General features: G+C 33.6%; 1 long non-coding RNA gene across 1 annotated transcript; it reads left to right on the top strand.

The window, feature by feature from the left end:
* The first annotated feature begins 349 nt into the window (after positions 1-349).
* LOC135971079 (uncharacterized) lies at positions 350-6,683 on the top strand. The gene is made up of 2 exons (XR_010587153.1): positions 350-1,361; positions 5,654-6,683. It is a non-coding gene; the product is annotated as an uncharacterized lncRNA (long non-coding RNA).
* Positions 6,684-14,867: the final 8,184 nt, after the last annotated feature.

The raw sequence follows: 14,867 nt of genomic DNA, 5'->3' as shown, positions 1-14,867 counted from the left end.
GATTATAGTTACTGTGTTGTTCTATTAGACACTAGATCTTATTCATTCTAATTGTATTTTTGCATCCCTTAACCATCCACACATTTTCTCCCCTTCTTGCCACCCTTCTTAGCCTCTGGTAACTATCATTTACTCTACTCCCTATGTCCAGGAGTTCAAATGCTTTAACTTTTAGCTTCTACATATGAGTGAGAATATGTGAAATTTGGTTTTCTGTGCCTAGCTATTTCAATTAGCATAATGTCCTCCACTTCCATCCGTGTTGTTGCAAATGACAGGATCTCATTCTTTTCGTGTCTGAATAATATTTAATTATGTATATCTCTCATCTTTTCTTTATTTAGTCTTTCATTGATGGACACTTGGGTTGATTCCAAATCTTGGCTATTCTGAAGACTGCTACAGTGAACATAGGAACATACATGTGTCTTCTGTGTACTGGTTTCCTTTTTGTTGGATGCCCACCTAGAAGGAGGATTGCTGGATCACATGGTAGTTTGGGTTTTAGTATTTTTTAGGAACCACCACACTATTTTTCGTAGTGACTGTGCTAATTTACATTCGTATCAACAGTTTACAATGGTTCCCCTGTCTCCACATCCTCACAGACATTCGTTATTGCCTGTCTTTTGGATAAAAGGCATTTTAGCTGGAGTGAGGAAAAACAGACAAACAGACCAATGGAACAGAATAGAGAGCCCGGATATAAATCCACACAGCTACAGTAAACTTATTTTGGACAAAAGTGCCAAGAACAGACATTGGGGAAAGAACTATCTCTTCAAGAAAGGGGACATCCATATTCAGAATAATGAAACTAGACCCCTATTTCTTGCCATATACAAAAATGAAATCAAAATGAGGAAAGACTTAAATATGAGACCTGAAACTATTCAACTACTAAGAGCAAACATTGTGGGAACTCTTTAGGACATTGGAGAGGGCAAGGATTTCTTGAGTAACACCCTAGAAGCACAGGCAACTAAAACAAACTTGGACAAATGGGATCACATCAAGCTAAAAACCTTCTGCATGGCAAAGAAAACAATCAACGAAGTGAGGAGACAACCCAGAGAATGGGAGAAGATGTCTACAGTCTACCCATCTGACCAGGGGTTAATAATCAGAATACATAAGGAGCTCAAACTACTCAAAAAAAAAAAAAATCAAATAATCCATTTAATCAATTGGCAAAATACCTGAATAGACATTTCTCAAAAGAAGACACACAAATGGTCAACAGTTATATGAAAAAAAATGCTTGCATCACTAATCATCAGCAAAGTACAAATCAAAACTTCAGCATGATATCATCTCATCCCTGTTAAAATGGCTTCTATACAAAAGACAGGCAAATGAAGGTAATTCTTTGATGACATTTTTTCGAAGTTTTAAATTTGAATTATTTTTCAAAAATTTTAACAATTTTACATCGTAGATGGGTAATACAAGCTGTATAATTTTATTTTTATTTATTAGTTTTTAAATAGATTTACAGGGTACAGGTACAAATTTGTTCCATGCATATACTGCAGTGTGTAGTGGTGAAGTATGGGCTGTTATTATAGCCATCACCACAACAGGCTGTGAAGTTTTTAACAGTTTTATTAAGGTGTCATTAACATGAATAAACTACACATACTTAAAGTATAAAATTTGATGAATTTTGTCGTTGTATACATCCGTGAAACTACCCCCCAGAATCAAAATAGTGAACACATCTAGCACCCTTATAATGTCTTCATGCCCTCTGTTATCCCTTTCTTCTGTCCTTCCCTACACACCGAGCTTACCTCAGAGAAACTTCTAACAGGCGTTAATCTATCAATATAATCAGTTTTATAAATGGAATTATATCATATGCATTCTTTTTTATCTAGCTTCTACTGCTCTGCATAATTATAGTAAAATTCAATTATATTGTCGTTGTAGTCAATAGTTCATAGATTTGTGTTGCTGAGTAGTACTTTTATACATAAATAGACTACAGTGTTTACTTATTAACCTATTGATGACCATTTAACTTGTTTCCAGTTGTGGGCTATTACAAATAAAGCCGCTAAGAATATTCTGTGTAAGTAAGTCTTTGTATGAAAATATATTTCATTTTCCAATGGGTATATAATTCAAATAGTTCAAATATATGATAGGTATTATGCACTTATTAAGAAACTGCCAGACTGTATTCTAAATTAATTCTACTATTTTACATTCTTACCTGCAAGGCATGAGAGTCCCAGTTCTACCACATCCTCATGAATACTTGGTGTGCTCAAGTATTTTTTATTTTAGACACTCTAATGGGTGTGTAGTGGCATCTTATAATTTGCAGTTCCCCATTGAGCTGTTTCTTCATGTAGGCAGTCAACCTCAGTGCCTGCCTTTTCAACCCAGACTATACCACTCTGTTTCTTTACCCTTATTTGTATAAATGCATCCTGTCAGTTGTTATATTTCTCTCAGCAGTTCTCAGTTGGAGGAGCACAAACATAGCAAAGGCAGAAATGTGGGCTTATCTAGAGCATGTCACTTGACAGGGAAAGAAGCAGCAAGCGAGAGGGTTTCAATATTAAGGGTTATAATTTGGGAGGTGCATTTTCTTTTTTATATATATAATATATAAAAATATGTATATAAATATGTATGTAAATATGTATATTTTTATATATAATATATAATATATAAATATGTATATTTTTATATATAATATATAATATAGAATACGTATATTTTTATATATAATATATAAATTATATATATAATATATTATATATATTATAATATATAATATATAAATTATAAATTATATATTATATATACATATTTATATACATATTTATATATTATATTATATTATGTATATAAATATGTATATTTTTATATATTATATATAATATGTAAATATGTATTATATAATATATGCATATTTAATTATGCATATATGTATACATTATTATATATTATACATGCATATATACATATATTATATATTATACATATATTATACATATATGTATATACAATACATATACAATTATATATACAATTATACATATATATGTATAATATAACACATATATGTATAATATATAAATATAATAAATATACATATAGTATACATATATAATAAATATGTAAAATATATACATATATAATAAATATGTATAATATGTATGTATAATATAATAAATATGTATTATATATGTATAATAAAATACATATATACATATGTATATATGTATATTTAAATGTATATATGTATATATGAATACATATACAATTATATACATATACAATTATATATATAGTATACATATATATAATTGTATGTCTTGTAATACATAATAATAGTATATAACATAATATAAATAAGAGACATTACGACTGATACCACAGTAATATAAAGAGAGGACCATAAGAGACCTATAAAAAATTATCTGCCAATAAAGTGGATAACCTAAAAGAAATGTACTAAAATATAAAACCAAGCAAGACTGAATTAATAAAAAAAAAAATAGAAAATCGTAACAACAGCAACAACAATAACAAAGTTAAGGAAACAGAAGCAGTAATTTAAAACCTCCCAACAACAGCAAAAAACCCAAGACAGGGAGGTTTCAAGGGTGAATTCTACCAAGCATCCAGACCAGAAGTAGCTCCAATCCTTTAAAACTCTTCTCAAACATTGAAGAGGAGAGAATACTTTCAAATTACTTTAATGAAGAATTTGATGAGGCAAGTATTACCCTCATACCAAAGTCAGATTACACTATTAGAAAAGAAAATTAGAGACCAATCTCTTTGATAAGCATGGATGCAAAATTTCTCAACAAAATATGATCAGTAAATTTGACAGCACATTAAAAGGATCATGTACCATGATCAAGTCGGATTTATTACTATAGTGCAAGGATGATTAAATGTATGTGAATTAATAAGCATGATGCATCACATTAACAGAATGTAGAATAAAAATTGTATGATTATCTCAAGAGATACATAAAAAATGACAAAATTCAACTTATTTTTATAATAAATACCCCCAAGAAATTAGATCTAGATGGAATGTACTTCAACATAATAAAGGCCATAAATAAGAAATCCACAGAAAACCTCAGACTTAATGATAAAAAGCTGAAAGTCTTTCTTCAAGATTAGGAACCAGACAAGAATGTACACTGTCACCACTTCTACTTAAGATCATACTAGAATCCCTAGCAAGAGTAATTAGAGAAGAAAAAGAAAAAAAAAAAAACATTCAAATTAGAAAAGAAAGTCAAATTTTCTCTCTTGGCAAATGGCATAATCCTATGTAAAGAAATCATTAAAGCTACTAAATGAATAAAATAAACTTGCAGGATATAAAATCAGCACACAAAAATGTGTTGCATTTCTATACACTAAGAACGTACTCTAAAAATTAAGAAAACAATTCCATTCACAATAGCATAGAAAAGAATAAAACATTTACAAATAAATTTAACAAAGGGGATGAAAAATCTGTACACTGAAAACTATAAGATATAAATTAAAGAAACTGAAAAAGAGAGAAATAAATGGAAAGATATCCTTTGTTCATGGATTGAAAAAACTAATGTTGTTATAATGCACATATTAACCAAAACCATCTATAGTTCAGTGCAATCCCTATCAAAATTATAATGTACTAGGATGAATACCTGGGTGATGAAATAATCTGTACAACAAGCCCCCATGACACAAGTTTACCTATGTAGCAGACCTGCACATGTACCCATAAACTTAAAATAAAAGTTAAAATAAATAAATGTTTCAAAGAATTTTAATAGTTTCATAAAGAAGAAAAAACTTAACATTTAATATCTTTTCATAAAAAAGAAAAAAACTAAAATTAGTATGTAGCTACAGGAGACTCTTAATAATTAAAACAATCGTAAAAATTTTTAGAGGCATCGCACTTCCTGATTTAAAACTATATGACAAAGCTGTAGTAATCAAACACTATAGTAATTGCATACCGATACAAACCAATGGAATAAAACCCAGATACAAACTCATGCATATATAGTCAACTAATCTTTGACAGGTGACCAAGAATACACCAGGGAGAAATAAAATCTCTTTAATAAATGAGGTTGGGAAAACTGGATATCCACATGCAAAACACTGAAATTGGACCCTTGCCTTACACCATACACAAAAAATGTTGTTAGCTGGAAATAGATTAAAGACTTAAATGTAAGACCTGTCACCATAAAACTCTTACAAAAAAATATAAAGAAAAATCTACTTGAGTATCCATAGAGGATAATCCTATATTAAGATCTCTTCTTAACAGAATCAGATTTCCGTGTTTCCTATGTGTTTCCTTTAGAAATGATGTTTCTATTAAAACTTACCTTGTTTCACACTGACAACATGCAATTTAGAAAAAATAATGAAGAAATTATTTTTATTTCCAGATCATTTCCAGAGATCACTTTATCTCTGGAAGATTTGTCATTGGCTGACTTTCCTGTTTGATTATTGATGTGATGAGGCAGATGTCTACATGTGTTATTCCTTTTAAAATGTCATGTCAGAGATCTTCCTTACAGAACAAGTCCAGGTACACTCTGTAGACACATCCCTCCAGAAGGTGTACTTCATCTCTCTCTCTCTCTCCTGGGTGTAGGTAACACTTAGGGACTCCTGTGCAAACAGCAGTGCTTAGAGAGGAGAACTTTGTGACCTGTGGCAGAGAAGCCTGGAAGCCCCACCTGAGCCCAGTAGCCAAGGCTGCCCTGAACAGGATACCACATACCCTCCGTGCAACCTCTGAAAAATGTGATGGGAAGGGCCCTCACCCCGGTGATTTTCTTCTCCAAATCCCATAACTCTAGTTTCATGATAAGAAAACATCAGACAGACCCAAACTGGGGGACATACTACAAAATACTACACCAGTTACTCTTCAATAGTCTCAAGACCATGAAGAACAAAGGACGATTGTGACGCTATCATAAATTAGAGGATGCTAAGGAGACACAATGAACAAGGCACTGTATGATTCTGGATTGGATCCTGGAACAGGAAATAATACTAGTAGAAAAACTGCTAAAATTCAAATACAGACTGCAGGTTACTAATGGCTTCGAGTACAATTTGCTTAGTTTTGACAAATGTGACATCTTTATGTAATATGCTAACATTAGAGAAATCTGAGAAAAAAATATACAGCAGCTCTTTATGTTAAAAAATATATTTTATTGTGTATATTTAAGGTATACAACATGATGTTATAAGATATGTGACAATAAAATGGTTACTATAATGGAACAAATTAACATATCCACCACATCTAAAGTGGAACAAATTAACATATCCACCACATCTAAGGTAGTTATGCATTCTTCCCACTGTGGCAAGAGCAGCTACAATCTACTCACTTAACAAAAATCCTGAATATAGTACATTTATCAACTGTACTCCTCATGTTTTACTGTAGATCTTTGGACCTGTTCATCATACATATTTGTTACTTTGTATTTTTTGACCTACATCTTTTTCTCCTCCAAATTCCCTAAGCTTAGACCTTGGTAACCATTGTTTTATTTTCTCTTTGTTACTTTTTTTCTAAATCTAAATGTATTCTATAAAAAAAAGATTTAAAAAATGTTATGTTGCATTGGGTGCCTTACTAATTAAAGCAATGAGTAGACATCTATTTTTGTGGTTTAAGAATAAATCGCAAATCTCTTTCTAACTGCCCTTTCCAAGTTAAACCAGTTTCAGTTATGTATTAATTTAGCATGCTTAAATGCTTTTTTAAAAAAAATGTCATGTGCAACTAAAGACACAGACTGTAACAATTGTTGTTTGGTTTAGAGATTAACACAAAGAAAAACAGCAACACTATAATGCCTCCAGACACACCTTGATGAAAATCAAGTCTAGTCTTCCGTTTTACTAAATTGAGTATGGAGGTCAAAAGGACTTTATCACCTGTCTGACAAAATGTTCAGGAGGCTTCCCAGTTCACTTTCTTATGCTGTTTCATGATCATCTTCCCAACACTCCAGAATTAAGCAAAGAACCAACAACGTGAAGAATCCTGACTGAGGCTAGCCACAAGTTTCATAAATCTGATAATTAATCCACTGAACACAGAACTCATTCACAATTTTTCTGTACTTTTGTTTCATCAACTCTTTGTCATGTAAGATTCTCATTGAAAAGGTCTAATACTTGTGGCTAGGGATCATCCATTTAGGCAGCCTTGCAGATGGTGTCCCTGACCAATGGAGACATTTGGGAAGCAGCCCATGTAAACCATGTACTCCAATCCAAATATCCCAGCCAGAGTTTGTGAAGAACTCAAGTCAAGTCTATTTCAGTGCATAAAGGGATTTTGCTAATTGAAGTCCATCTGGACTTCACATTGTATCACAATGTTGGAATCCGGTTTAATTACCCATTGATCTAAATTTAGGTTGATCATCACAATATCACCACACTATGGGTTAGGGTTGAGGGTGCCACCTGTTTTTCCTAAATAAAACATATTAAAATGTGTAATTGAATCCAGCCTGCACATTGTGAGGTATAGAGAGACAGCTAATACAAAGGCATGACTCGTAAACTGCCTGTGATCAAATAATTATATATAACATAATTATATCAGGTAGCAGATATTAAAAAGAAAACCTGTGCTTACATTGGTTTAGGGACAATTAATGAATCAATTTTAAAAGTAGAACATAATATTCAGCAATTTTGAAATTTTAATTGAAGTATAACTAAAGAAATTATAACATCCAGTAAGTAGTGTAATTGTGCAGATTAAACTTTTATTTTGTGCTTTTTAATTCCTAATTATGTTATTGAACTTACAAATGTATTTTAAGGGTTTCACTGAGATTATTGGATTCAGAGTCATTATGCAGAATGACAATAAAGTTAAATGACCTATTTAAATCCCAGATAAAGGCCTTATTCTCTAGAATAGATGGTTTTCAAAGCCCTTAGGCACAAAATTAAATAAACCAAGGAAATAACAGATTCAAATATATACATTGACATAACTGATGAATCTGACAGTCTATCACATCAAATTTTCTGTATTTCTTTCAAAAGTCTTAGAGGTAAATTGAATACTCTACTGAATGTTAAGTAAGGCTTTAAAAACTAAAATTGTGCTCTATATTCTTAGTTAAATTTTAATGGCCCATTTCATTAGAATCATATATATCCATTGCTTCCAGACAAAAAATGTCCTCCCCACTGAAGTCAGATACTGCACTGGCTGAATCATCTCCTCAGCTATAACGACTTTTCTCATTTGTAGGTGCACAATAAAGTGCCCAGCCTAGACTAGCTCCACTTCACACTGAACAATATATCTCAAGGAATGGCATGAACCTTCGCCAAATATTTCAGTCTTCTAAATTACTCATCTTACAAAACTACTATGGCCCTGGTCTCTGAAAATATGCCTCCTGTACAAAACTTTTAATTAAGTTCCTGTTTTTTATGCACCTTCTATTCGTTTAATAATATGAAACCCGGATGAACTGAAACCAGTACTGACTGGTTTAATTGCCTTCTTCTGGTCAGGAGCATTTCTAGTGAATGTGTTCTAGACACTCAGGCTTTCCTGTGGAAACACAGTGTAAAAGAAGGTAAAGGAAAATTGTTGTGTTAGGACAAGGGAGGTAGCCTCATGACAGGTTCCACGTGGGTCCCTTACAATGAGTGAGCCGCTGCGGGTGGGTTTTCTCCCCGGGCTGGGAGGAAGTCGGAAGGGCTTTCTGTGTGCCGCAGCATTCCTACTGACATGGCTGCTGTTGAGGTTTCAGTATGGAAACACAGGCTATCGGAGCAAGTGCTCCAGGAACATCCAACTAGGCCCCTGCCACATGCTCCCCCAATAATCAAAGGAATTAATAATCAAAGGAGGAAGGGGGGCAAAGAGGGCAGTGCCCATGATCCCTCTGGAAAATACTGGAGATAATAGTTTTGAACACGAAGAACCAGACGCAGCCTCACACACCTAGGAAACCTCCTAGAAGCCATGTAGACTGGACTAGTGTGGTCTCTAGGACGGGATCATGGAACAAAGGAAAACAATCAGTGGAAAAACGATTGATATTTGAGTACGTTCTGGCATTTGGTTAATTGTCATGTTCCAGTGTTGTTCCCATAGTTGTGACAAAAGCACTATAATAAATAAAATGTTAACAATAAGGAAACCTAGCAAGCAATATATGTGGACCCTGTACTACCTTTGCAACACCTGGTAAATCTAAAATTATTTTAAAATAAAAAGTCTATTTTAAAAGGCTACAGCTGTCCCGATAATATAGAAAATGCCACACGGAAATTGGCACACGGAATATATGATACTCAGGAGCTCTTTATCTAAGAATTCTTACCCGGATAGATAAATAAAAACGTAATTAACCATTACAAAACATTCTAGACCACCCCCCCTACCCTGCATCTGAAACACCTAGCCTACCAAAAACGGAAGCAACAAATCTTTCGGTTGTCTACACTGCAACACAATGTCTGTATAATATTTTGGGAATGAAAAGTGTTGCTATCAATAAACTCAAAAGTGTAAGCATTCACTAAAACTTCAAGTACAACCTGCACAAGGTGCCCTACTGGTTTGGTTTTAGGACCTCTTATACCTTTAATTACACTCAAGAAGTGATTAGCAGATTTACGGTTTACAAAGACTCACAGGATCTGTGTCTTCGCATACACAGAACTTTACCTTGAAGATTCGCACGACCCCTCAGGTTTTATCTCACCAAGAAGATGACTCATTTCGTAGCAGGAAATGCCCGGACAGTAATGCATTCCTTCACCAGATAAGCACTTACTGCACACCTACTATGTGAATGGCAAAATGACCATTGGGATACAAAGGTTAATAAGAGATGCCCCTATTCTTGAGGTGCAATTTCTTGGCATTAAACAGAGGACATATAAAATGACAAATATCAGTCCACCAGGAGGCTAGAAATATGGACATGAGCCCACAAGTTACATCAGTGCAAAGAAAACATTTGGTGTCAGCACAACGGGTGAAAACAAACCATTCTGGTTTTGAAACAAAGCAACTCAGCCTGTGAACATAGCCTATTTCTCAATTGTTTCTATATTAGAGAAGACTATATTTGTGTCTGCAGCACATTGTCAGAACAAGGCAAACACACTGTTATGAAGCATATTGAGGCTTTCAAATTAATGAAATTATAAAAATGGGAGTCTGCAGTGCATCCTCGGTTGGTAGTATTTACAGTATGCATTTATCGTTAACCACTGCATAAATTCAGGTTTAGAAAATTCACAAGAAGTAGAGATAGCTAATTTAGCACTATATAAGTGAAATACTATTCCATCTTTTGACTACCCAAAGCCTGAGGTGACCATAATATCCTTTAAATGTTTGATGTGGGGTTTTAAAAGCTTCTGGTATAGGGAATCGATCCAACCAGGACATTTTCATAATGAAGTTCCCATCCAGCCTGGAATTTCTGACGCTGGTGAGATAGACAAGGGCAAATATGGAGTCCCTCGTGTCCCCCACTTTAGCATGGCTTCACCTGCTTGTTCTCTTCTCATTCCGGCTGTATTTTTGCTGAACCTAAACCGATAATAATGATCCACTTACATGGCCTGTTGTGTATATCTGTCATATTAAAATCTGGACTGTTTGTTTATCATGCTGTGATCTATAGCTTTCTATTAATTTAATTATACTAAAAGATCTTAAAAGCCTTGGGCTAAGTAACATGTCAATTAGAAATGAGTTTAACTTGGAATAAATATACATTTAATACTTATAATTTATTGCTTTAAATACAAACAAAGCCCTCACTATGACACAATCTATTATTAATTGCTCCAATGACCGGAGCCCAATTAAGTAAATCCATTTATATTTTCTTCAGAGAAAGTCAATGTTCATTTCTCATAGGAACTACTGGATGCCTACATTTTCCTTTCTCATAAACTAGTAAGGCCACAAAGCGCATTTGTGTGTAATGAACTGTCACGTGGAAGTTAGGGGAGGTGGGAGAGCCGGTAGCCGGGCTCTAGTCTCTTGGAAAAAAGTAACACCCAGACCAATGTCAGGCTCGTTTAAGTGTTTTCACAAATAAAATATGATTAGACCTGATTACAGACTAATTAACTGCCCTTTTATGAATGTTGTCGACTCTCAGTGAGTATAATTCAGGTATGCATCTTAAACTGCTATAGTATGTTCTCAGCAATTATACTTGGCCTGAAAACAACTCTACTGCTAGCTTTGTTTTTCTGGCTTGCGTATAAAAAGTGGCACGTAAAAATGTCAGTCTCAGTGCTGAGAATAGATAGTTAATGCCGGAGGTCACATTTTTATGGTAAAAGTTGTAAATCTCTGAGAAATAACATTTATAGTGGAAACCCTGACACAATATTTTATGTCCTCATGCCGTTCACAAAAGAAAGAATTTAGGAGTTTAGAAATTTTAATGTGTGAAACTATAAACGAATATACACAAATACACTTTCAATGGTTCCTGTTATTTTAAACCCTCCCCCCAAATCTGGGAATTTTTTACATCTTTGTCATGTATTGTTTGTGATCTTCCACTGAAAATTTTCTTCCAAACATAATTTATTTTAATTTAGGTAAAACTGTTATATTTTACTGTCAAATATTCTAAATATTATTTTGTTTTCCAACATGATGCATGCTAGGCACTTCTAAAATTTCTATTACAGCTCAGTAAGAACTTTATTCTGTGTGATCTTAGTTTATAAATTGAGGCATTTGGCTATTTGCTGCAAAACATCACCATGTCCCAGTGTCTCCTCAGGGTGGCACACCATCATGCTTCGGAAGGCAGGCTCTGGGGCACTCGACCCTCAATCCATGACCCTATCTTTAATCTGGCAGTGATGACAGTAACACCTATCAAGGCATGGCATTAGATACAAACAAAGAGAGCCATTCAAAATACTTAGCAGGAAAGTAGCTACCAATCAACTGTAGATATCATTCACCTATGCAAGTGTTTGTACCTAAATAGAATTTAGGGACCTGGAAGGTGTATATTCAGCATCAGGTTTTTCAGGCTAAAGTTTAAGTCATACGTGTGGCTTTTGCAGGTACAACTTTAAAGTCTGTGTCTTTCATATCTAATAAAGGTGAAAAAATGTTTGAAAGATAGACGTCAGCTTTCCCAACTTATTATTCTACTTACTGGAATATTAATTTAATGTCTTCATTAACCTTGAGAATACATTGTCAGAAAAAATAAATAAATAAATAAAGAGAAAGAAAGAAAGAAAGAGAAAGAAAGAAAGAAAGAAAGAAAGAAAGAAAGAAAGAAAGAAAGAAAGAAAGAAAGAGAAAAAAGAAAGCATCTCCAAAGTGACAAAACAACTCAGAGCATGGACAAGACCTTACTATGTTAAACCAATATCCATTGAAAAGACATAAGCAACATTTTTTTTTTTCCTGTCCTGAACCATCAGAAACTGAACAGAAATTTATTGGATGTTCAGATTCCACTGATAAGAGATGAAGATTATCCTGTTAGAATGAAATGATGCCTAGATTAACTCATTCAATGATGTCTGGATTAACTCGTTTAACACATCAGATTAACATACATCCTTAAAAGTAGTGGTTTCCACAATGTTTTATTTTACATGCTCATTATAAAATGTAAGTGCATATCAGTGGCAATATTCTTACACATGAAATATTTAAATTTTAAACTTCAAAGGGGAGATATGCATTGCATTTACCATTGTGTTGGATTTTGTTTATTGTTGTTTGTTTGACGAGCATTGAGAAGACTGCAACTCTTTCCTGAAGAGCAAAAGGAGTCCATCTTTACTGATTTTTAAATGTAGATTAAACGGGAAAGGTTCTGAAGAAAGGCAGAGAGACGTTGGCTCGGTTCAGTTATCCTGAAGGAAGTTCTGTGTGGTGCCTAAAGTGAGAAATGCATTGTTCAACGGCATCGATATTAAAAACAACAACAACAACAACAAACCCTAAAAAACAATCGAATGCTTTGAAACTCATGGTAATTATGCATTCATGGAAATCATCACATAAGAGAAAAGAAATTCTAAAATATATCTAGTATTGCAATGACACAGAGAAGTGATTGGGTAAAACTCAGTCATTTATCAACCAGTTGTATGCTTTCTGGGAGGATAAGGTTTCCAATATTCCTAGGACTACTGCCATATTTATAAAAATTAGATTACATGTAATTTATGCACAAAAATAAAATACAAAGACTTTATAAATATAACAAATTTAATAAAATTCAAATGTATCATTGAAATATATCATTATCTTATTTTAAATTACTTCAATTTAAATGAGGTGAGAGCTTTATAACTCAATAAACTCATTTGTTATTAGAAAAACATCTTGAACAGACACAAACATTACAAATGGAATTGTGTGCTTATAATAAAAGTGCATACATCTGTATGTATGCATATTCACACATATCCACACTGAGAGTTATGTGACCTATGGAATATGTCTGCATACCATTCACAAGAGTGAACCATGTGAGAGCTCCATGTTTAACCCTCTCAAAAACACTTGAGTAGTAATACTCCCTAGGTACCTAATAGGAGAATTAGCAATGCATTCAAAGCACTCTAGTCTCAGGATGGAGCTGAGATCTGAACCTGATCTCTCTGGCCATGAATGCTGAATGCTAGCTACTGTGCCCATCTGCCCATTGGTCTGAAGGTACACGGTCCTTAACCATGTGTAGACATCGACATTGACCCAGATACCAGATACCTGCACATTGAGATGATTAATGAGGTTGCATTTTTTATTCTGCTTCTAATATTTAAATTCTGTTCTTTTGTTAAGAGACTATAACTGTTTATTCAACTAGTAACATCCAACCTTATCTAAATGGTGATACCCAATTCTGGTCTTATGGAAAATCTCACATATCTAATCCTCACTTGGATATAAAAGTACACACTCTGGTAAAACAACCTACAGTGATTTATAAAACTAGCATATATGCACATTGATAGTCTATTTTTAGTTGAATTTGTTTATAAATATTTCCACACAAAATGTTCGCATAACCATATCTGCATCCGTGAATGCACATATATTTTCCTCTCCATGAATTAGAGGTAGCTCTGAGTGTGTGAGGGAATGCAAACGGGAGTTGGTCTATGTCAAATAAATAGAATTGCACAGGGAGAGAGGAATGTCAGGGAGCCCTACTGAACAATAAAATATTCACAAAGTAAAGCCCACACCACAAATAATTGAATTAAACAATGGTGATACAGACAGGGGCATTGCCTGGGGATTAATGATCAGCTGGGAGAGTTGATCATCTGAGCTGGTCATCAATCCCCAGAAAATACCCTGCACCAAGGTCACAGGGGCTATAAGAACCCATTCTTTTTTCCAATGGAGGCTTTAAAAATCCTTCATTTTTCTTGGTTTCCTGCCATATTATCATTCCTTCAGGTGGTTGTGGGAGAGATGACTTTGAAAGATGCCAGATTGAACTTACTATTTCAGAATAATTGATCTCCAAGGCATCAACCAACCAAACACATTCTTCCAGAGTGGAATATTTTATCTGGGCTGAATAATATTTCAGAGTTTTTCAAATCATGAAAATGTAGTAAACCCTTAAATAAAATTTGTGCTTCATGCTGAACCATAATGTATTTGGAAGAAGATGTTACTAAACATATATTCTTAGTTTTCATTGTCCTTCAAAATGGGAATAAGGACACAAATCATACCATTAATGAACTTTACTTGCAACTTCTCATCATGTCATTTGTATATAAAATCTATATAGATTTTTGTATATAGATTTTTATATACA

Source organism: Macaca fascicularis, chromosome 6 (genome assembly GCF_037993035.2).
Source record: "Macaca fascicularis isolate 582-1 chromosome 6, T2T-MFA8v1.1".
NCBI classification, from domain to species: Eukaryota; Metazoa; Chordata; class Mammalia; order Primates; family Cercopithecidae; genus Macaca; species Macaca fascicularis.
Note: the sequence above shows the minus strand (reverse complement) of the source record. Positions and strands in the feature narration are given on the sequence as shown.